The sequence below is a fragment of the Mixophyes fleayi genome, chromosome 7, assembly GCF_038048845.1.
Source record: "Mixophyes fleayi isolate aMixFle1 chromosome 7, aMixFle1.hap1, whole genome shotgun sequence".
Classification (NCBI taxonomy): Eukaryota; Metazoa; Chordata; class Amphibia; order Anura; family Limnodynastidae; genus Mixophyes; species Mixophyes fleayi.
Genome location: NC_134408.1, coordinates 87,831,764 through 87,853,848, shown reverse-complemented (window position 1 = coordinate 87,853,848; position 22,085 = coordinate 87,831,764). Strand labels below are relative to the sequence as shown.

The 22,085-nt window shown below is 46.3% G+C and overlaps 1 protein-coding gene and 1 long non-coding RNA gene across 3 annotated transcripts in view; one reads left to right on the top strand and one right to left on the bottom strand.

The window, feature by feature from the left end:
- Positions 1–7,416: 7,416 nt before the first annotated feature.
- On the bottom strand, positions 7,417–12,428 carry LOC142097858 (uncharacterized). Its single transcript, XR_012678269.1, has 2 exons — positions 12,083–12,428; positions 7,417–8,632 (listed from the first exon to the last, which is right to left on the bottom strand). It is a non-coding gene; the product is annotated as an uncharacterized LOC142097858 (long non-coding RNA).
- Positions 12,193–22,085, top strand: part of LOC142097857 (ras-related protein Rab-5B-like) — a 45,727-nt gene continuing 35,834 nt past the window's right edge. Inside the window, exon 1 of one of the 2 annotated variants that reach the window (XM_075180070.1) lies at positions 12,193–12,288. The gene's annotated coding sequence lies outside the window, so the exon portion shown is untranslated. Of the gene's footprint in view, positions 12,409–22,085 lie in introns of both variants that reach the window. The other variant, XM_075180069.1, reaches the window with a different exon arrangement.

Here is a 22,085-nt window from a genome sequence, read left to right as displayed (position 1 = left end):
CTCTAAACTGCTGCCACAGGACCGGCAGGACCTTGGCCTGGCACTACAGGCCCTAAACCAAGCAAGAATGCCTAAAGAGGCTAAGGGAATCTGTGAAACACCACTCCCCAATTTGGAATGGACTAGCTGAGCAATCCATAGAGTTGGATAGTTACCTAGCCTAGGCAAGTTCTGGCTGTCCAGAAGGCAATTCAGCGTTGCAGCCAGCACAGGTAAACATCTTCATAAAAGTTACCCCAGCCTTTAAAGTAGCCCCACTTATAAAAATCATGCCCACCCTTGTTGGGTGGGCACTCAATCTAAAGTACAGTAGAGGGTAAGGAGCATCAGTGAACTTCTAAGAAGTCTAAAATTGCCCTCACGACTCATCTCTACACTACACCACAAAGTTTCCTAGTGTCTCCCAATGCATGCCTGAGAAATTACAAAATTAAAAGTTATGGATAAATGAGAAGGTTGAAGTATGACATCTAGTGGTAAATTTATCAAGCTGTGGGCTTAAAAATGTGGGGATGTTTCCTATAGCAATCAATCAGATTGTAGCTATCATTTTTTTAGTAGATTCAACAAAATGTCAACTAGAATCTGATTGGTTACTATAGGCAACATCTCCACCTTTTCAAACCTGCAGCTTGAAATATTTACCCACTAAAAAAGTGTCTAGAAAACTAAATGTATTGTTGTGTTTCTGCAGATTGAGATAAGTGAGATAAATCTTTTATGTACTGTGTTGTGACAAAAACAATTATACTCATGGTTATGGTAAAAACATCTTACTAGATACATTATTTGTCGAGGAAAAAAACCCAACATCTATGACATTAATGATCTCTGTATTATTATCTTATTTCATGTTAATGCTCTTCTCCTCTTTCGCACATAGGGTATCTCTTTTCATTTTGAAGTAAGAGAGGGGTTGGGATTGTAACAGTGGGGGCATGTGAGGGAAAAGCAAGTGGGCATTGGTGGCATGCGAGAAAAAGGATTGTGTACAGGGTGCAGGGCCGCCGAGAGGGGGGGGGAGCGGGTACAGTTTACCCGGGCCCGGCCATGCCAGGGGGCCCGGGCCGGGCCCTCGCTGCTAATTAAATTTATTTTTATTTTTTTATTATTTTTCTCTGTTGCGCTATTTTTTTTAAAACTTTTTTTATTTTTTTTTCCCGCGGGGGTGGGGGGGGGGGGGGGGGTGGGGGTTCATGGGAGCTGGAAGAAAAAAAAATAAAAATAAAAAATACTCACGTGATCGCGCGGCGCCGTGTCCCTCCTCTCCTCCATTCACACTGACTGCTGGGCGTGACGTCATCAAGTCACGCCTGTCAGTCAGTGAGGAGCGCCGCAGCCAGCAGGAAGAAAGAAGACAGAAGAGGAGACAGAAGAGCAGAAAAGAAAAGAAAGAAGTTGACAAAAGGTAAGTAAAGAAACGGAGAGGCAAGGGGAGGAAAACAGGGAGGGACAGTACTATAAAGAAAGGGGACAGAGAAACAGAGGAGGAAAAAAAGGAGAGAGCCACAGAGTAATAAAAAAAAAAGTGGGAGAGAGGAACAGAGGAGGAAAAAAAGGAGAGAGCCACAGGGGAATAAAAAAAAATTGGGGAGAGAGGAACAGAGGAGGGAAAAAAAGTGGGAGAGAGGAACAGAGGAGGAAAAAAAAGTGGGAGAGAGGAACAGAGGAGGAAAAAAAAGTGGGAGAGAGGAACAGAGGAGGAAAAAAAGGAGAGAGCCACAGGGGAATAAAAAAAAATTGGGGAGAGAGGAACAAAGGAGGGAAAAAAAGTGGGAGAGAGGAACAGAGGAGGAAAAAAAAGTGGGAGAGAGGAACAGAGGAGGAAAAAAAGGAGAGAGCCACAGGGGAATAAAAAAAAATTGGGGAGAGAGGAACAGAGGAGGGAAAAAAAGTGGGAGAGAGGAACAGAGGAGGAAAAAAAAGTGGGAGAGAGGAACAGAGGAGGAAAAAAAAGTGGGAGAGAGGAACAGAGGAGGAAAAAAAGGAGAGAGCCACAGGGGAATAAAAAAAAATTGGGGAGAGAGGAACAAAGGAGGGAAAAAAAGTGGGAGAGAGGAACAGAGGAGGAAAAAAAAGTGGGAGAGAGGAACAGAGGAGGAAAAAAAGGAGAGAGCCACAGGGGAATAAAAAAAAATTGGGGAGAGAGGAACAGAGGAGGGAAAAAAAGTGGGAGAGAGGAACAGAGGAGGAAAAAAAAGTGGGAGAGAGGAACAGAGGAGGAAAAAAAAGTGGGAGAGAGGAACAGAGGAGGAAAAAAAGGAGAGAGCCACAGGGGAATAAAAAAAAATTGGGGAGAGAGGAACAAAGGAGGGAAAAAAAGTGGGAGAGAGGAACAGAGGAGGAAAAAAAAGTGGGAGAGAGGAACAGAGGAGGAAAAAAAGGAGAGAGCCACAGGGGAATAAAAAAAAATTGGGGAGAGAGGAACAGAGGAGGGAAAAAAAGTGGGAGAGAGGAACAGAGGAGGAAAAAAAAGTGGGAGAGAGGAACAGAGGAGGAAAAAAAAGTGGGAGAGAGGAACAGAGGAGGAAAAGAAGGAGAGAGCCACAGGGGAATAAAAAAAATTGGGGAGAGAGGAACAGAGGAGGGAAAAAAAGTGGGAGAGAGGAACAGAGGAGGAAAAAAAAGTGGGAGAGAGGAACAGAGGAGGAAAAAAAGGAGAGAGCCACAGGGGAATAAAAAAAAATTGGGGAGAGAGGAACAGAGGAGGGAAAAAAAGTGGGAGAGAGGAACAGAGGAGGAAAAAAAGGAGAGAGCCACAGAGGAATAAAAAAAATTGGGGAGAGAGGAACAGAGGAGGGAAAAAAAGTGGGAGAGAGGAACAGAGGAGGGAAAAAAAGTGGGAGAGAGGAACAGAGGAGGAAAAAAAAGTGGGAGAGAGGAACAGAGGAGGAAAAAAAAGTGGGAGAGAGGAACAGAGGAGGAAAAAAGTGGGAGAGAGGAACAGAGGAATAAAAAAAAGTGGGAGAGAGGCACAAAGTAAAAAAGAAGGGGGAAAAGCAGCATGGAGGTCGCAGTGTGAGCATAAGGGGGTACAGTGTAGTTGTGATGAAGGGGCACAGTATTGTGTGTGTGATGGCACAGGGGGCTTGTTGCAATGTAGTGTGTGTGAGGTAGGTGGCGGCTAATTAATGGGCGCTATTTTGTTTGTAGGGTGATGGTGAGGCAATTTAATAGTAGGGACTATTAATTTAAGATGGGGTGGTTTGGGGGCTATTGAATCTTGGGGTGAGTTTAGGGAGAATGAGGTCTATTTATTAAATGTGACTATGAATTATTTAATGGCAGTGATGGTTGCGGGAAATAGGTATTGCTGGGGCTGTTTGCAGGAAGTGAAATAGGTTTATTTATTAAATGTAAATAGTATTATTTTAATGTTGGGGCTGGAGGAAGGCCTAATTATTAATCGTGGGTGCTATTGATTTAACGCCGGGGCTGGCTGTAATTTTCTAAATGTAGCCATTTTTTTTTCAAAATAGGTCCTTCAACATTTCTGGATCCGGACAAGCCACAACTAAAGAAACCAGCAGCCACAGGTGGAGAAAGTGAGAAGAACAGGTAGGAGAGAGCAGCACAGTGTGTGAAATGTTGTGATTCTAGTAGGGACAATACCAATTTTTGGTGAATGTTGTGCCCAATGTAAGGTGTAGGCCAAGACTGAACTGTTTGTGTACACACTGCATTGTTTGTATACTACACTGTGGTGGTAGATGTCCTGAAAGTCAGGAGTGCTTGAACATATGTGACGCTCCGGCGAATTGAGAGCCTAGTGGTTTTTATGTTAGCCACGCCCCAATGGCACGTTTGCCACGCCCCAAAATGCATGACCACACCTCCCAAAATTTTTGCACCGCCGTTTGGCTAGCTACGCCCCTGAATGCATGACCATACTTCTAAATTTTTTTGCGCCGCCGTAGGGCGGCGCAAAAAAATTTTGGGGCTTATTTGACTATGAGGGGGGCCCCATGAATTTGTTGTACCCGGGCCCTGAATTCTTCTTGGCAGCCCTGACAGGGTGACCTGTGAGGGAAAAGATATTGGGCATGTGTCATAGGGAATGTCAGAGAAAAGCTGATGAGTGTCAAGGTATTGGCGTTTGACGAGGAGCTGTGTGGGGAAGAGGCTTCTCCCTGAGATGCCCCCTTCTGCCCACATGCCCCATCCGCACAGAAACATTAATCACACATGCCCCCTCTGCCCACATGCTTTACACATACATGCCCCCTCCCCATCACATTTCCCCCCTTACCTTTCTCTTCACCAGTGACATCCAGCTACACAGGAGCAGGAAGATTTGCAGCAACCAACTGCACTATGTACCATGTGACCGCTGCAGTTACATGACCTGGTGATGTCACAGTGACGTGTGAAGGTACCTTAGCTGAAGTGGATCTAGCCACTACCCACAGTGATGTTTCTAAATCCCCTTCAGTGTAGGTATCTGTAATACTGCTTTCATACTGCCGCCCCGGCAATATTCCCGGTACATGAACCCGGGATATTTCCGGGGAACAGGCTCCCAGACAGGCAAATTCCCGTGTCGACCGGGTTCACATTGAACTTGGGCAGACCCAGGCCTGACAAAAAAAAAAAAAGATATTTTTTTTTTAAAAAAAAAAGAATAAATAAGTCCTCTTAATACCTTAGTTTTTTTCTCCACGCTGAGTTCCAACAGGTTACATGAAGAAATTACGTCATTCCTATTGACCAGGGAGAAAATTATGCATTTAAAGCAGCAATAGCGGACCCTATGCCTTTATAATGTAATCCAGGTGTAGGATCCGCTATTGCCGCTTTAAATTCATAATTTTCTCACTGGCCAATAGGAATGACGTAATTTCTTCATGTAACCTGCATTACAGTCAGCGTGGAGGAAAAACTAAGGTATTAAGAGGGCTTTTTTATTCTTTTTTTTTTTAAATTCAACTTTTTTTTAATCCATTTTATTTCTTTATCTTACTTTTTTACACTAGTGGGTCAACCTGGGTCTCACCGTTCATAGTGCGGGCGACCCGGGTCGGACCCAGGAATTACCCCACCAAAAGACCCGGGAATTATACCTGGGGGTAAATGTATCAAGCTGAGAGTTTTTCAGCGAGTTTGAAAAACCAATCATATTCTAGCTATCGTTTATTTAGTCCATTCTACAAAATGATAGCTAGAATCTGATTGGTTGCTATAGGCAACATCTCCCCTTTTCAAACTCACCGAAAAACTCTCAGCTTGATACATTTACCCCCTGAAGTCATTCATACTGCAGCCTCACCCCGGCAAAAACCCGGGTCGAGGCTGCAGTATGAAAGGGGTATTACATTCACTGCATGGGAAATTGGATATAGCCAGCTCTTAGCCAGACTTGTACTGTCTTATATTACTGAGGTTGTTTTTGGTGATGGTAGTATCATTACTAAATAACATGGAAATGGATAGTATAATATGTGTATTTTGTCTTGAATTTGTTTCCAAGTCAGCCGAAAAAATAATTATATTTTTTTAGCCATTTATTTTTTATTGATAAAATGTACATATTGGGACAACCTTTTAAGAGTTAATTTCTCTTGTGGCTACTCAATAATGATTCATATGGATGTGTAGAGATCCAAAAACAAGATAATCTTAAAGTGAGAAATAGAGAAACTGAAGATATAGGGCCATAAATTGGAAGTAACAGCAAGAAATGCAAACTGAAAGGTCAACTCACAGTAAAGGATAATCTGTAGATATTAGCCCATGAGAAAACGTATTTACAATTACTATTCTATGCTATTTACTGCACATTAGCATGCATTAGACATATATGAAGAGCCCCCTCTCTATTCATAGAACTTGTTTTCACCAGCAGACAATTATAATTGCCAGCTCATTTGTATGGTGTTACTTAGCATTTCCTGTCTGGTGCATGTAGATTTGCTTACAGGAATTGACTATTATACTTGTATGCTTTGTAGTGGATGCTTTAGGTTATGTTTTAATCATACTTGCCCACTCTCACGGATTGTCCGGGAGACTCCCTAATTCTGCATAGATCTCCTGCACTCCCGGAAGAGCAGTTGGATTTCCCACATCCTACCACTTCCTAGAGAAGTGGGCAGGATGGGGTCCTCGATGACGTGAGTCATGGCAAACCGCATAATGTAGGCTTTGCCACCTGGGTCATATTGGCTCTGCAGCATAAATGCATTGTTGCTGGCGGTGCCAAAATGGCACGATTGCCTGCCCCTACCCTCCGTCATAACACTTAACCACCCCTCCAGGATATGTACAGATTTTAGTGTTAATTAACATTTTAAGTTAAAAAGTACTTGGATATACCCATGGTGTATATTTTTCTCAAAGGGTACTTACGTGGCATTATTAACCACAATGGGTCTGGTGATTCCCCGTCATTGTCTCCTGTCCATGTACTAGGATACCTCATCCCTATCCTTAATCCTACCAGAACCATGCTCAAGAAGGGCACTGGGAGTAGGTATAGCAATTATCATACCAAGAGTGCAGAATGGTGAACAATGTAAGTAAGGCAGACAAGAGAAGGAATGATTCTGAGGATGCCCTATCACTGTAAAATCTTATATATAAAAATCATTGGTCTGTTTGTCTGTCCAGCTATGCATTCGAACACCCCTGCACTAATCGAGATGCAACCAACGCGAGATGGTCCAGTTGGATCCTGGCCAGGTTTTAGGGAGGGTAGGGTCCCAGTAGAACCTCCCGCTGCTGTACGCTGGGCAGAACTTTGACCTGGCGAGCCTGTTCTGGGCCTTCAACTAGATGGATTTCAGTGACATTTAATATACAAACAAAAACGACACTGGGAAGCCACCTCATGGGTGTGTTGGAAGACCTGCTAAGCTGCTAATTATTTTTAAAAGGTTGACAGTTACATCCAACTCATTGATAATTTAATAGGTAGAAGATTTAAACCCAGGCAACGCCAGGTACTTCAGCTAGTAATTAATAAAACAGGATCTTTATTCTTAATATTATTTGCAGAATTATCTTTCTTTCAATACCACAGCTTTTGTCTCGCAGGACTTATTGTGATGGACACAACGTGCAATGAAAATTAGAGTGCACCACATTTGTGCACGGCGAATTTAGAATCAGACACACACCTAACTTAAAATTACCTGCACTGAAAAAGGATGTAGTTAGTGGCACACTATACAATTAAGTGTCAGTGGGGTTATGATGGATCAATTAAAAATCGCATTACAAGTTACTTCTTGCTGATATAGGTGCAAAATTAAGTTTATTATGCAGGGCTCCTTCTTATAATCAGATGTGGTGTAATAGACAATCCTAATATGTGGCACATGATTCTCATAATATATAGGCAAATGATGTCATTACCTTTTTTAAAAAAGATAATTAAGAGAATAGATAGTAGTATATTATTTGTTTTACAATGCTTGGTTCAGCGGGTATACTTTATGCATTTATATAATATTTTGACATGCTTTTAGGACACAAGAGAAAAGAGTGAAGGTCTTTTTCACACAGGTCACATATAGACATGTAACATATCTAATATACACGAGGAGGGGGGGGGTTGATTCAAAACTTATCTTCCAGGTCTGGTGGCTTGATAACCAAAGAAAATGTGCTACATAAAAGCAGTGTGTCGGTCCAAGCTGTGGCCAGTGGTCCTACCTAAGTTACTGTACATTGTGAATTATTGTGCACCATTTTCACAGAGAGGCTTATGGCATGGTATCAGCACTAAATAGATTATTGAAATAATTAGATCACTTGCAGTGCAAGACATGGGGTATATTTACTAAACTGCAAGTTTGACAAAGTGGACATATTGCCTATAGCAACCAATCAGATTCTAGCTGTCAATTTGTAGAATGTACCAAATAAATAACTAAAATAAATTTACCCCCATGAAGTGTGCTGGTCCGGCTAGCTGCCTGGATCAGTCACCCCCCATCTGGGTCCTCCATTGCTGGGGGGAACCTTGGTTGGCATAGCAATTACAGGTAAAGTACAGACTTGATATACTAAAAATTGAGATGTTTTTGAGAAAGTATAGCTGGCAAAACAACGATACAACCTTACCTCTCAAACATACAAAAAAAGCTGCTTTCAGTAGGTTTTGTTTACATCATATTATGTATTTCTTACAAAATATTCAAATATACAGTATATTACAACGTTCAGCTGTCTGTAATATGTAACAGCACACACAAATGTCTGATAACATCCATTTACAATATCAGGTCATATATTGCACTTGTTGGTCCTCATCATAACAAGCGACATCATAACTATCACTCTTCGCGTTAAATTCATCAGGAATTATCAGGTGGGGTAATAACATTAAATTTGAGAGTAGAAATAAAATAATTAATACATTGTCTGTATGAGGTTTCGTGCTTTCTGCTTCTTTAATATCGCTTGATGAACGGACACTTTAAAAAAAGAAAATCCATAACAGTCCGCTCCAGAATGTGTCCTTTTACCCTCTGGAGCGCAGACCTGGGAGAAGCAAGTCACAAGCACTATTTGAACTCTTCGTTAAACAGATAAGTTTTCAGCAGGATAAAGACAATACTTGGCAGACTTTCTGTTGAAGATTTCCAGGGGCAGCATTCAAGAAGAGTCATAGTCCTGAGAGCAGAGGTAACTTGGGAGAAAAAAAAAAAGCATCAGAGTGAGCAGAGGGTTGGTATGTACAGAGATTGTGATAATAGATATAACAAGTGGATAGGACAGCATTAAATACTTTTGTAGTGAAAAGGTAATTAAAATGGAAGACAAGATGATTTCAGTAGGACAACAGTAATTAATGGAGAGTAGAGAGGTTATTCCTGCAGCGGCAATTTGAATGGATTGTAGAGGACCAAGATATCATTGCAGCAAGATGGAGTATGCAGCATTCTGGACAGTATGTAAGAAAAATTGCTTTGTAGTACAAAAAAAAATGTTTTATTTCTGAAATAGTAATCAGGGAAAGAAAACACAGAACAAATATTAGGATTTTTATATATCCAATAAATTATTTTATCTTAGTACACTGGGAGACACTGGGAAACATTGGGGTATAGTGTAGGGACCAGTCATACGGACACTTTAAGACATCCTAGAATTCACCATAGCTCTACCCCCTCTTTACCACTCTCCCGATAGGCCTTCAATTTATGTTTAGAGGAGTAGACAGACTCAAACGTCAGCGATCGTGGGTGGGCAGTACACCATCATGCGAATTTATTATCAGCAGACTCCTAGCAGACGAGAGAAACAAAAGGAGAGAAACCTGGGCACCTTAGCTTTTGGTACCTTAACAGGAAGGAAAGCACTTTTCCTCCTGTTGCCTAACTAATAATATTGTCTACCTACAGCCCAAACAGGACACCCACAAAAAAAAGGAAGTGACTCAAGAGTCTTCTTAGACCTCATATCAAGGACTAAAGCCAGAGAGTACAACAAGCTAAAATCACAGAGGCAGATATCTATGCCCCAATCAATCCATTGTCCAGGACACCACTTCCAGATACTTCATTGCTCTCTGAATCTGCTCCACCAACAGGAGCAATTCCGACCACGGATTGCCAGCTAAGAAGCCCTCAGTAAGCTGCTCGGACCAACATTTCACAACCTTGGTCACCCAAGCAGAGGCCAAAGTGGGCCTTAAGGAGGCTCCTGCGGTCCCAAAATGGGACTTATGGTTGCCCTCAACCTTATGGCTCGCACCATCCTTAAGCATGGCTGCATTAGGACTTGGGATGGTAGTTGTCTTGGACAACCGCGCTACAGGTGTGCCCACCTTAGGAGGTGTTTTGCATTTACCAATATCCTCAGAGGGAAGAAGTAAACAGAATTGTAACCTACGGGGAAACCTGGAATTTCCGGCCCGGTAAATTACAAACCTCACCCAACAAATCATCCAGTGGAAGAAAAAGGAAAAAAAAAAACAGCGTTTTTCGACCTCCGCTTAAACAGAGAATACTTTGCAGTCTCAGGGACTGCTATCTCTGGGATGTCTAACACCTGGCGCACAGCATGTATCAGCTACTTTACACCCTGACAGTAAGTGGTGACTTCCTGCCCAAAGCAGGAGTCCACCATAGCTAGCACTTGCTCTCTCTATGGGTAGAACAGTCAGAGTCTGACTCATTCTCAGATCGGGGTGTCACTACCCTCCTGCACTTAGAATTTCAGCTAGAACAGGTAAACTTTGTCATATAAGTTACCCAGCCATAGCCCTCGAGGATCAATCCCCAATCTGACATGAGCACATATAGAAGAAAAAATACAAGAACAGAAAGAAGCAGCACACAATCACAAAAAAAGTGAGCCTGCAAGGCAACCCTAGAGCCCAATAAATCTTTGGGACTAACCACTTAATAAAACCCGAAAAACCTATTACCTTAAGAGGAACAGAGAAAAGGAGTGCTGGTGATCTAAGATAGCTGCTGTCACCAACTGCACATGTGGAGTGACAGACCACCGTAGAGAAAGTGCAGGAAAAGGAAAGCACCACCCTCCAGAATTGCATTGGTAGCTGTTCAAAAGGATGCACCCTCCACCAGTCCAGTGCCTAGTAGGTGCTTACGTATACCCAGTATTCCCCACCTGAACCAGGCCCCTTAAGGAAACATGAAGCCTGCAGCAACTAAGAGGTACCCATTCCTGTCATCCACATCAACTTGCTAAACCTATCTTCCAGCACTGTGGTGGGAATATTTAACACTCACAGTCTTTACGTTCTACAGAGCATTGTGAAGCAGTGACTGCCATTCCTGCAATCACTGCCTGGGAACCCCTGTAGCGACTATGGCCAGGTCCTGCAGAGGAATCCAGCATTAGCATAAGTACCACCTCATTACCTCCAATCTCCTGCTCAGAGTGTAACACAGTCATCCGCGCTGTGACACTAAAGTCTCAGACTTTGGAGACCAAACCAGTAATAAAAAATATGCCCTGCCACGCTGGGCAATTAATCTAAACTAAAAGCCCAACAGGAGAGGGGTACAGAGCAGGAGGAGTGTCAGTGAACTTCTAGGATGTCTTAAATTGCCATTTGCCTGGTCCCAGCACTATCCTCCAATGGTTCCTGTGTCCCACAATGAATGCCTGAAAAATATCAAAATTTAAAAGTTATGGATAAGTGAGAAAGCTAAAGTATACCACCTAAAAAGTGCTTAGAAAACTGGATGTATTGTTATTTTTGTGAGATAACTGAGAAAAATCTTTTATTATACTCATGGTCTGTAATGATAATATCATCTGAGTAAAATGTGACTAGATACAGTATTTTAAAAAAACAAAAACACAACATCTATGGCAATTACGTTCTCTGTATTATCTCATTTGCTGGTAAGGCTCTTTCAAATAAAAGGTACCTCTTTTCATTTTGAAGTAAGAGAGGTGTTGGGATTGAGGCAGCTGTGCATGTGAGAGAAAAGATAATGAGCACGTGTCATGGGGAATATCAGACAAAAGCTGGTGAGTGTTGTCAGGGTATTGTTGGTTGAGGCTTCTCCTCTACATGCCCCATCTCTGCCCAGCACCTTTAGCCACACATGCCCCCTCACTGCCCAGCACCTTTAGCCACACATGCCCCCTCACTGCCCAGCACCTTTGGCCACACATGCCCCCTCACTGCCCAGCACCTTTAGCCACACATGCCCCCTCACTGCCCAGCACCTTTGGCCACACATGCCCCCTCACTGCCCAGCACCTTTAGCCACACATGCCCCCTCACTGCCCAGCACCTTTGGCCACACATGCCCCCTCACTGCCCAGCACCTTTAGCCACACATGCCCCCCTGTGCGCAGTACCTTTGGCCACACATGCCCCCCCTGTGCGCAGCACCTTTGGCCACACATGCCCCCCTGTGCGCAGTACCTTTGGCCACACATGCCCCCCCTGTGCGCAGCACCTTTGGCCACACATGCCCCCGCTGTGCGCAGCACCTTTGGCCACACATGCCCCCCTCTGTGCAGAACCTTTTATCACACATGCCCCCTATACTCTGCAGCTTCAATCACACATGTCCCCCTATGCCAGAGCAAATTCAATCACACATTGCCTCACACGCTAGCTCCCCATCACATTACCCCTTCCTCTTACCTTTTTCTACACAAGGGTCTCCAGGAACAGAAAGAAATTCTGCAGCTCCTACATTGACTGCCATAGATTTCCAGCAGAACCGCCTACACTGTGCACCATGTGACCGCAGCGGTCATATGACCCTGTGATGTCATAGTGACGTGTAAGGGTACCGACGCTGAAGGGGATTTAGCCACTATCGAGAGAAGACCGAGTACCGCTGCGAGGTGAGGGAGGGGGTCCGATTGGGGGAGGTGCAGAGGCCACAGCAGACACAGTCCAGAGCTGTCAGTGATCGCTGGTTGTCATAGTGTGTGTCTGTCTCCAATACCAGCACCTGATGACCGGTAACTATCAGTAATCATTGTAGTGATCATCTGAACATGTCACTGTGTATGACAGGCAGCGCAGGGAATTACTGCTACTGTTACATGCTGGTGTCCAGTTACTGAAGCTACACACAGCCCCCTATTACCAGCAGTTGACTGGCAATCAGAGAAAGTATCCTGGAAACACCAGTACACCTACCTACCTACCTGCAGTCACCAGTGCTTCCTATAGGAATAAAACAATATGTCTTACTGATAAACACTGGCAATGGGCAGGCACCTCAGGGCAGCCCGACTTTAGTATGGCTGCTCTGCCTGACAGTGTTTACTATTTATTGTGCAGAGTCAGATAATGATCTTATTTAGAAAGTCAGAGATCAGCAGGAGAATGATGGACCATGACAAGTAAGCTGACGTTTACAAATGGACCCTCAGTGTTCGTTTATACCCAACCAGTTTTTTTTTTTAAATCTGAGGAATGAGTCATGTGCTTGTCTTCCAGAATGTTTCCAAGAAGTTTCCAAGACCCTGTGTTATTTGTTTACCATTATATTATTAATGCAGTTACTGTACAAGTTTAACTTTGTAACCAAAAAGTCTGCTTTTGTAATGTAAGTGGTCATATTATGCACTGCAATAATGTGAGTATTTGTGTTTTTCCTAAAACGTTTTATGGTTGTATGTGTAATGCTGGCAAGGTCATAAACTGACTTGAGTTGTTATTGTACAGTTGCAACTTCAGGTGAAGGAGAATACCATCAAGTGACTGACGTGTTGCTGTTCAGCCAGCAGTGTGTGCAAACAATAGGTGCCTTGTTTATAAATCTCCTGCACGTCATTGGAAAATTGTCAATGTGACAGGATGAACAGCCTTTGCCACCCTGTCTGTTGCTGGGAACCGGCTGGGCTTACTTTGCCACCATTCCCTTTTGTTATCCCAAATATGCCCTCTTGCCGCAGTAGGAGGGGATTACAAATGCTGCCACCACTGGACTCCTTACTGACATCAAGTACCGGGTTTCCTCTGGGTAACTGATGCTGCGAGTGTACCCCGTTACTGGTGCGCCTGGGCTGGTACTCCTGACCTCTTACTATGGATTAGGGTTGCTGTGGATGGATTCCCCTGGCCTATCACACTGACCAGAGCTGCAGGGTAGCAGGCAGAGCGGTGGTACCAGAAAAGCTGGGTTCAAACCTTAGAAACAGCTAGGAACGGATTAGATTTTGGGTCTAATTTGTAGGTCACAGGATTTTTAGCATGGAATATATTTTCAAGCAGGTCTTTGAAGCAAGTGATGTTTATTTGCAGTCACACTGATTGGAGGTACCAGTGCTAAGGTCAGAAGAACAGCTTTTAATACAAAACAGCCGTTTTTTTTATACACATTTGAGACTTGTCTTAGCAGGAGGTAATCCGTCCTCCTGTCCCTTTAACCAATCTGGGCTGATTCATGCAGCCTGCACGTGAATCAGCCCAGAGAGTTTAACACCTTTAACATTGCTGCTAGTGGCGGGGTGGAGTATACTCTTCCCCCCCCCCCCCCCCGCCCCTGTCTACGAGCTGCCAGGGAGAGGGGAGCTCAACCCACTCTCCTCCCCTGGTGCCTCTCTGTCTGGGGTGAGAGATTTATCTTTTAAATCTCCCGCCCAAAGTTACTTCCAGGGACCCCGGGGGAGCAGTCCCTGCCCTGTTGCTAGTTGAAGCTATTGGAGCTCAAACTAGGGATTTAGCTTCCTGGGACTCCCTGGAGGCGCTGTTCCTCCTGGACCCATTTAATTCCAGGAGGCTGGTTGATAAGTCCCTCCGGCTGCCAGCTTCAGTGGCTGCTGGAGGGTGAAGGTGATCCAGGGCCTCTGCAGCCCCAGCACAGGATGAGTACTCTTTATTATTTTACACATATACATTGCACTTTATTACATTTGCAACAGATATATTTATTTTTAATATATATAGGGGCATATTCAATTGTTTGAGTTTCCCGCAGTGTTAAAAGTATTACTGTTATTACAGTAATACTAAACCGGATTTTAGCTCTGAGCTCCCTGAGCCGCGAGTTAAAATCCAGCGTGAAAGGTACCAAAATAACGGTATTTACGTGCACTATTACCGTAATGACGGTAATAGTGCACAAGCCGCGTTACTTTTGCCAGTAAGGCTAACAATTGAATATGCCCCATAGTTACGTTCCCGGCGCCTAGCGCTGGGAGTTAACCCATTCAGCGCTGAGCGCCGGTTCCTTACCGGTGCTGCAGCACTGACGCATAATTTTTTTACATTTTTACACTTCGTTTAACCCTTTACCTGCTACAGTGCTGGGTGCTACTCATCCAACGCTGCAGTGCACATTTAAAATACATTTTTTTATTTAAACACTTTTCACGTGGCGCCTAGTACCGGTGATTTAACCCCTCCGGCGTCGGAGTGCATTTTAAGATGGCCGCCGCAAGAGAGCGGCTGCCGATACTTGGGACCCGGCCACAGTCAATATTCAAAATCATTCTTCTTTATCACACACCACTTAACAACGTGCCTCCAAAGTATCATGATGTAATCATTAGTTTCCAAAGTATATATGGAATCAGTTGAAGGCCCATTATACTCTAAGAACTTCTTGATAAATAACTGGTTCTAGATATTCAAATATATTGTATTACTGTAGTTTATACATTGTGTTTTAGTATAATGCCTGACTGGTAAATAATGCTAAGGATATTAAATAGCAGTTTATCTGTATAGCCCTCTCTGCTCTCTTGTATCCACTTCAGAACACTGATACCTTAGTGTGTTATTTTAACACATCCATGTGTCAGATGAAGCCACCCCTCTGGATCACACCAGGGAGCTAAACCTATTATTTCCTCGGTGCCGATGACAGATCTTTTAGGCATTGTGTTTATATTCTTATTTTTAGAGTCATATTCATAGCTTTACATCTAATAAGGTATATCTTAATTGTGATGAATGTTATCGTGTATAATCACACTTAATAACCTATTTGTTTCTACTGTGTTTAAAAGTTCTTTTTTTTATTTTTGTTTGAAATATGTAACTTGACTGCAGAGAATAACTAGTAGGCCATCTTGTTTTTCACTTTTTGATTTTATTTAAACTTTAAAATGCTGTATATTATGGCCTATGCTGTGTCCTGTATTTGTTAAACTTCCTGTTCAATTCCCATGTCCACTGCAATAACATCCCAGTTATTTTCCTCTTAGTAATTGGTATTATTATTAAAGGACAAGACTCATGTATTCATAGGTGTGTGGACCTTGGTGTACTATAGATGGGAGAAAGTTGCATTTGTAATTCGACAGTTGAAAACAGTTACTTATGTATAATACATTTAATGCTACTAGTTGGGTAGAAGTGACTTTCTGATTTAGAGGACAAATGGATTTCTTTTGGTAGCACATTAGACTAAATGCCGTTGTCACTTTTTTTTTTTTTTTTTAAGGTTCGTTCCCATGCTTGGGAGTGTAAGAGAGTTTTGAATTTCACTACTGCTGAAACTCCTGTGAAACTACTAATTGAAGAGCCGTGACAGCTGACCAATCAAATGCTTCTGACAAATCTGGTCAGCAGCATTGAAATTCAAAATTCCCTTGCCAACTTCCCTAGTGGAAAGAACCATTACAGGCCAAGGGGGGTGTTTATATCTCCCAAACAGTGAAGGTCACAGACAATGAACCTAGTCGTATTGTTAGTTGGGGAGAAGAGAGTTGGTTGTAGTTCTTTTTTTAATGGTTAAACCCATATTTGGCCACATACATATCTTTTGAGTCCTACATTAAACATAAAATGTGAAATTATTATTATGGCTTATAACATATACACCTTTTATGAGCTGTTTTTGCACAAAAAAATGTTTCTATAAATATCCCACCTTGACCATTCCAAATATTGGGATTTCTGATATACTTTCTACCTATGTTATGCAAATATTTTTAAATTAAAGCAAAGATCAATCAGCATATCAGTGTCAATGATTGTCAATGACAATTTTAAGTTTTACATCATAAACAAAAATGTATATTTAACACATGAAAATCAGTATTCATAAATAGCATATACATTTTATTTGATATCTCCTGATCTTTGCTTTAATTTAAAAATATTTGCATAACTTAGGTAGTAACTTAGTCTTGTAACTTAGCACATTGGTTATGGAGGTAAAGTACTGAAGCAGTAAATATGGATAGAAATGTAATTGCAGATAAAAATGGGAATTACCAGTACATATTGATTAACAATTGTGTTGTTGCCAAAATCACTGTACTTTGATAATTGCTTTTGCAAATGGTTTACTTTGTTAAAGGTTACTGAGTGCTGCTGAAACTAGTTGTTCCCTGTTTTTAGTGCTTTGGAATAAAATGTGAATGCTTTTTTGTTTGTTCTTGATGCTACCCTTACTACCGTACAAACACTTGCATTCATCTATGGTTTTGCAATGTACTTCTGGTTTCTCCTTTGATATATCACTGAACTGTCTGCTATGTAATACTTAGTGCACCATGCATAGATATGCATGTGCAGCGGCAAAAAAGTCACTCAGCAATTTTGGTCATAAGGTCAGATAGTTGATGTCTTGTGTGAATTGTGTAAAGCGTGGTTATCGGGTACCCTAGGGGGTTAAGAGGGTGGTTGAGTAATTTTTTTAAGCATGTCTGAAAAGGCATTCCACAAAGTGGGTGCAGCCCGAAAAGTGGGAGCAGGTAATGCGTGTGGATCAAAGATGCAGATCTTGTACAGAATGGAGGGGTCGAGTTGGGAGATATTTTCAGACAAGTGAGGAGATGTATGTTGGTGCAGTTTTGGACTTGTATGTTAGGAGGTTTATATTGGATTCAGTAATAAACAGCCAGCCAGTGTAGACTGTGGGAGCTGCTCAGCAGTGGAAGAACGTTTTGCAAGGAAAATCAATCTGCTGCATGCAAAATAGATTGTAGGGGTGAGAGTCTGATTCAGGGAAGACCAATAAGGATGGTATTGCAATAGTCAGTGTAGGACAGTGGTTCCCAAACTTTCTCAGCTCGAGGCACCCTTAGGGTCACCATAATTTTTCCAAGGCACCCCTAAGCAAAAATAATTACCGGGTAGTCCCGTTTTTTAAGTAGTTGGGTCAAAATGAGGTAAGATGTATTTAGACCCCTTCACCATCACATTGTGCCCCTTTATCATATCACTCTGTGTCCCCCTCTTCGCCATCTCACACCCTGTGTCCCCCTCTTCGCCATCTCACACCCTGTGTCCCCCTCTTCGCCATCTCACACCCTGTGTCCCCATCTTCGCCATCTCACTCTGACCCCCCTTCAGCGTCTCTCTCGTTCCCCCTCCTTCAGCGTCTCTCTCGTTCCCCTCCTTCAGCGTCTCTCTCGTCCCCCCTCCTTCAGCGTCTCTCTCGTTCCCCCTCCTTCAGCGTCTCTCTCGTTCCCCCTCCTTCAGCGTCTCTCTCGTCCCCCCTCCTTCAGCGTCTCTCTCGTTCCCCCTCCTTCAGCGTCTCTCTCGTTCCCCCTCCTTCAGCGTCTCTCTCGTTCCCCCTCCTTCAGCGTCTCTCTCGTCCCCCTCCTTCAGCGTCTCTCTCGTTCCCCCTCCTTCAGCGTCTCTCTCGTCCCCCTCCTTCAGCGTCTCTCTCGTTCCCCCTCCTTCAGCGTCTCTCTCGTTCCCCCTCCTTCAGCGTCTCTCTCGTCCCCCCTCCTTCAGCGTCTCTCTCGTTCCCCCTCCTTCAGCGTCTCTCTCGTTCCCCCTCCTTCAGCGTCTCTCTGCCCCCCTCCTTCAGCCTGTCTCTCTGCCCCCCTCCTTCAGCCTGTCTCTCTGTCCCCCTCCTTCAGCCTGTCTCTCTGTCCCCCTCCTTCAGCCTGTCTCTCTGTCCCCCTCCTTCAGCCTGTCTCTCTGTCCCCCTCCTTCAGCCTGTCTCTCTGTCCCCCTCCTTCAGCCTGTCTCTCTGTCCCCCTCCTTCAGCCTGTCTCTCTCTGTCCCCCTCCTTCAGCCTGTCTCTCTCTGTCCCCCTCCTTCAGCCTGTCTCTCTCTGTCCCCCTCCTTCAGCCTGTCTCTCTGTCCCCCTCCTTCAGCCTGTCTCTCTGTCCCCCTCCTTCAGCCTGTCTCTCTGTCCCCCTCCTTCAGCCTGTCTCTCTGTCCCCCTCCTTCAGCCTGTCTCTCTGTCCCCCTCCTTCAGCCTGTCTCTCTGTCCCCCTCCTTCAGCCTGTCTCTCTGTCCCCCTCCTTCAGCCTGTCTCTCTGTCCCCCTCCTTCAGCCTGTCTCTCTGTCCCCCTCCTTCAGCCTGTCTCTCTGTCCCCCTCCTTCAGCCTGTCTCTCTGTCCCCCTCCTTCAGCCTGTCTCTCTGTCCCCCTCCTTCAGCCTGTCTCTCTGTCCCCCTCCTTCAGCCTGTCTCTCTGTCCCCCTCCTTCAGCCTGTCTCTCTGTCCCCCTCCTTCAGCCTGTCTCTCTGTCCCCCTCCTTCAGCCTGTCTCTCTGTCCCCCTCCTTCAGCCTGTCTCTCTGTCCCCCTCCTTCAGCCTGTCTCTCTGTCCCCCTCCTTCAGCCTGTCTCTCTGTCCCCCTCCTTCAGCCTGTCTCTCTGTCCCCCTCCTTCAGCCTGTCTCTCTGTCCCCCTCCTTCAGCCTGTCTCTCTGTCCCCCTCCTTCAGCCTGTCTCTCTCTGTCCCCCTCCTTCAGCCTGTCTCTCTCTGTCCCCCTCCTTCAGCCTGTCTCTCTCTGTCCCCCTCCTTCAGCCTGTCTCTCTCTGTCCCCCTCCTTCAGCCTGTCTCTCTCTGTCCCCCTCCTTCAGCCTGTCTCTCTCTGTCCCCCTCCTTCAGCCTGTCTCTCTCTGTCCCCCTCCTTCAGCCTGTCTCTCTCTGTCCCCCTCCTTCAGCCTGTCTCTCTCTGTCCCCCTCCTTCAGCCTGTCTCTCTCTGTCCCCCTCCTTCAGCCTGTCTCTCTCTGTCCCCCTCCTTCAGCCTGTCTCTCTCTGTCCCCCTCCTTCAGCCTGTCTCTCTCTGTCCCCCTCCTTCAGCCTGTCTCTCTCTGTCCCCCTCCTTCAGCCTGTCTCTCTCTGTCCCCCTCCTTCAGCCTGTCTCTCTCTGTCCCCCTCCTTCAGCCTGTCTCTCTCTGTCCCCCTCCTTCAGCCTGTCTCTCTCTGTCCCCCTCCTTCAGCCTGTCTCTCTCTGTCCCCCTCCTTCAGCCTGTCTCTCTCTGTCCCCCTCCTTCAGCCTGTCTCTCTCTGTCCCCCTCCTTCAGCCTGTCTCTCTCTGTCCCCCTCCTTCAGCCTGTCTCTCTCTGTCCCCCTCCTTCAGCCTGTCTCTCTCTGTCCCCCTCCTTCAGCCTGTCTCTCTCTGTCCCCCTCCTTCAGCCTGTCTCTCTCTGTCCCCCTCCTTCAGCCTGTCTCTCTCTGTCCCCCTCCTTCAGCCTGTCTCTCTCTGTCCCCCTCCTTCAGCCTGTCTCTCTCTGTCCCCCTCCTTCAGCCTGTCTCTCTCTGTCCCCCTCCTTCAGCCTGTCTCTCTCTGTCCCCCTCCTTCAGCCTGTCTCTCTCTGTCCCCCTCCTTCAGCCTGTCTCTCTCTGTCCCCCTCCTTCAGCCTGTCTCTCTCTGTCCCCCTCCTTCAGCCTGTCTCTCTCTGTCCCCCTCCTTCAGCCTGTCTCTCTCTGTCCCCCTCCTTCAGCCTGTCTCTCTCTGTCCCCCTCCTTCAGCCTGTCTCTCTCTGTCCCCCTCCTTCAGCCTGTCTCTCTCTGTCCCCCTCCTTCAGCCTGTCTCTCTCTGTCCCCCTCCTTCAGCCTGTCTCTCTCTGTCCCCCTCCTTCAGCCTGTCTCTCTCTGTCCCCCTCCTTCAGCCTGTCTCTCTCTGTCCCCCTCCTTCAGCCTGTCTCTCTCTGTCCCCCTCCTTCAGCCTGTCTCTCTCTGTCCCCCTCCTTCAGCCTGTCTCTCTCTGTCCCCCTCCTTCAGCCTGTCTCTCTCTGTCCCCCTCCTTCAGCCTGTCTCTCTCTGTCCCCCTCCTTCAGCCTGTCTCTCTCTGTCCCCCTCCTTCAGCCTGTCTCTCTCTGTCCCCCTCCTTCAGCCTGTCTCTCTCTGTCCCCCTCCTTCAGCCTGTCTCTCTCTGTCCCCCTCCTTCAGCCTGTCTCTCTCTGTCCCCCTCCTTCAGCCTGTCTCTCTCTGTCCCCCTCCTTCAGCCTGTCTCTCTCTGTCCCCCTCCTTCAGCCTGTCTCTCTCTGTCCCCCTCCTTCAGCCTGTCTCTCTCTGTCCCCCTCCTTCAGCCTGTCTCTCTCTGTCCCCCTCCTTCAGCCTGTCTCTCTCTGTCCCCCTCCTTCAGCCTGTCTCTCTCTGTCCCCCTCCTTCAGCCTGTCTCTCTCTGTCCCCCTCCTTCAGCCTGTCTCTCTCTGTCCCCCTCCTTCAGCCTGTCTCTCTCTGTCCCCCTCCTTCAGCCTGTCTCTCTCTGTCCCCCTCCTTCAGCCTGTCTCTCTCTGTCCCCCTCCTTCAGCCTGTCTCTCTCTGTCCCCCTCCTTCAGCCTGTCTCTCTCTGTCCCCCTCCTTCAGCCTGTCTCTCTCTGTCCCCCTCCTTCAGCCTGTCTCTCTCTGTCCCCCTCCTTCAGCCTGTCTCTCTCTGTCCCCCTCCTTCAGCCTGTCTCTCTCTGTCCCCCTCCTTCAGCCTGTCTCTCTCTGTCCCCCTCCTTCAGCCTGTCTCTCTCTGTCCCCCTCCTTCAGCCTGTCTCTCTCTGTCCCCCTCCTTCAGCCTGTCTCTCTCTGTCCCCCTCCTTCAGCCTGTCTCTCTCTGTCCCCCTCCTTCAGCCTGTCTCTCTCTGTCCCCCTCCTTCAGCCTGTCTCTCTCTGTCCCCCTCCTTCAGCCTGTCTCTCTCTGTCCCCCTCCTTCAGCCTGTCTCTCTCTGTCCCCCTCCTTCAGCCTGTCTCTCTCTGTCCCCCTCCTTCAGCCTGTCTCTCTCTGTCCCCCTCCTTCAGCCTGTCTCTCTCTGTCCCCCTCCTTCAGCCTGTCTCTCTCTGTCCCCCTCCTTCAGCCTGTCTCTCTCTGTCCCCCTCCTTCAGCCTGTCTCTCTCTGTCCCCCTCCTTCAGCCTGTCTCTCTCTGTCCCCCTCCTTCAGCCTGTCTCTCTCTGTCCCCCTCCTTCAGCCTGTCTCTCTCTGTCCCCCTCCTTCAGCCTGTCTCTCTCTGTCCCCCTCCTTCAGCCTGTCTCTCTCTGTCCCCCTCCTTCAGCCTGTCTCTCTCTGTCCCCCTCCTTCAGCCTGTCTCTCTCTGTCCCCCTCCTTCAGCCTGTCTCTCTCTGTCCCCCTCCTTCAGCCTGTCTCTCTCTGTCCCCCTCCTTCAGCCTGTCTCTCTCTGTCCCCCTCCTTCAGCCTGTCTCTCTCTGTCCCCCTCCTTCAGCCTGTCTCTCTCTGTCCCCCTCCTTCAGCCTGTCTCTCTCTGTCCCCCTCCTTCAGCCTGTCTCTCTCTGTCCCCCTCCTTCAGCCTGTCTCTCTCTGTCCCCCTCCTTCAGCCTGTCTCTCTCTGTCCCCCTCCTTCAGCCTGTCTCTCTCTGTCCCCCTCCTTCAGCCTGTCTCTCTCTGTCCCCCTCCTTCAGCCTGTCTCTCTGTCCCCCTCCTTCAGCCTGTCTCTCTCTGTCCCCCTCCTTCAGCCTGTCTCTCTCTGTCCCCCTCCTTCAGCCTGTCTCTCTCTGTCCCCCTCCTTCAGCCTGTCTCTCTCTGTCCCCCTCCTTCAGCCTG